The sequence below is a fragment of the Lygodium microphyllum genome, chromosome 25 (assembly GCF_053477565.2).
Source record: "Lygodium microphyllum isolate KBCC chromosome 25, Lygodium_microphyllum_v1.1.10, whole genome shotgun sequence".
Taxonomy (NCBI): Eukaryota; Viridiplantae; Streptophyta; class Polypodiopsida; order Schizaeales; family Lygodiaceae; genus Lygodium; species Lygodium microphyllum.
Genome location: NC_141159.1, coordinates 108,170,771 through 108,173,112, shown reverse-complemented (window position 1 = coordinate 108,173,112; position 2,342 = coordinate 108,170,771).

Below are 2,342 nucleotides of genomic sequence, written 5' to 3'. Positions count from 1 at the left end.
ATGTGCAAGCTACTAGGATAGCCTTAGTCGTATTTTTTTTGGACAAGAAGAAGGTGGCCTCTCCATAGATCCAACTATTAGTGCATTCTAGTTGCATCTACTTTCTAGTTTCCAATCGTTTTCTGAATGTAGTTACCACTCTTTTGCATTTGTATCCCCTTGTTAGCTTTATCTTTGTAGGTACATGCTTTTCCATTTAATATTAATTAAATGTGATTTTTACATTTATTTTTATTAGTTCATCCATGCATAATATCATTCTTGAATCTTAAATTCCATATTTTATGAACTTAATTAGTTGAGTTATCTTTAATATCATCATTGGATGTTGAATTGACTTGATTTTATCAGTTTTGATACAAGTTGGCATACAAAGATACAAGATGGAGTCACTAGCAAGGTGGAACTAAATTTTGTTGTCTACAACTATATGATTGTCACTCAAAACGTCATCATAACATTCTTGTACAAAAGGTGGCACCATGTTTGTGGGATGTTGGTGCCACTAGACTAAGACATGATGGAGTTTTCTGAAAATTCAATACAAGATATTGATGTTTGGCTAAAGTGTGAACTTTTGATCATTATAAAGCTAGGGTCAATGTATACATTATAACAATTGAAGATAGACTTACACAATGAAGACATCCAACTTCCTACTTCTTTTAACTTCTGTGTTAATTATAAAAATATGTATTACTATTTACATTGTTTATTTTTTAGTAGTCACATGACCAAAGGATTTGTTTACATCACATTATCTTAATTACTCTCTCTTGATGTTTGCTAGGTTTCAATGAGGAAAAAAAAAGAGCTTTACATGTAAAGAGATAGCAAACAATGTTGTGCATTTACATTAGAAAACCATTAGTTTGACTTGCATACCTGTATTTGTAGAGGCCATAACATAGGCCTTTTCCACATAAGAAAGACAAACATTTTAGGGCTTTTGTACTCAACAATGAAAATACTACCAAGATTTGTAATCAATAGGTTTAGCAATATGATGAAAACTTTTTTTTGAATTCCCATTTCCTCATATATTGTGTACAAAGTGATGAATGAGCCATCGCAAAATTATAGTGCAAGGGCCTTGACGGCCATGGTCAACAATTTCCTCAAGGGGAGGGGCTGAAAGCTTGAGTGCAAAGGCAACTACATGGCAATAAGGTTGTGGTTTGGATAGGGAGGATTAACATGCCCCCCTCCTCTATATCATGCCACAAAGTCTCTAGTCTCCATCCCCCCCTCCTCTATATCATGCCACAAAGTTTCTAGTATCCGTCCCCCCCTCCACATCGTGCAACTTGCTATCCATCAATTGTGACCCGCTCTCCAAAGTTGCGCTCAATTCAACCCATTCTTCCACATCTACCATATCAACATCATATTGCCATATGGCCTCTTCTTGTTCTTCTTGCATATCCCTTACCTAGGCTTTTTCCTTCTCACATCTCTTCTTTGCTCTCACTCTCTCCCATTCATCTCTTCACACTACCTTTCCCTTATGACTTTTAGCAATTCAAGATGCAATATATTGAAGGGTGGTGATTTTGAAATTTTTAACTTAAAAATTAGAGTATCTTTGTATATCAACTTTCTATACTTTTAAAAAATTTACAAAATGCAAGCTTTTATTGGAAAAATAAGGTTGCATTATAAAAATCATCACATTTGGAAGATCATATATAATGTTCAAGAGAAGAAACAAATCAAGGCATGTTTTCCACCCACCATTGTTATCTAAATCGAGTTGTTGTGGGACTCACACAATTCGTGTAGTCATTGTACCTACAAGGTCATTGTAATGAACTACAAGACTTACCATGTAGGTTACAAGCTTGGATGTAGCTCTAAAGGCAAGCCAAGTTAATTCTCTTGATGACACCTTCAAATAGCATAAACTAACCTCAAAGAAGCGACATAGATACTTATAGTAGGTTCTTCCATGGTAGCCCCTACTAGAAATATTTGTAAAATAGCATATGTTTGTAAGAATATAATACATTATCAAACTCCAATGATCCTTATTCAATCATCAAACAAGGTAAGAATTCCAAGGCACTAACATCAAAACTAGGATGGAAGAAGCCAATGAACACAAACAAGCAATGCTCTTGATCAAGTTGTCTAGTGATTGGCAAAAAATGAAAATAATTCACGCATAATCAATCCTCATGTAAGGAAATAACCTCAAAATTTGGGGATATGAGGGGATATCATCTTGTAGACCCCTCGATATTAGTGAGTCAAGAGAATATATAGCAATTTACAAGTCCAATGGCAACGAAGAAATTACATAGCTATCAAAAATAAGGGGGATCTGTTGAGATTCAGCAATC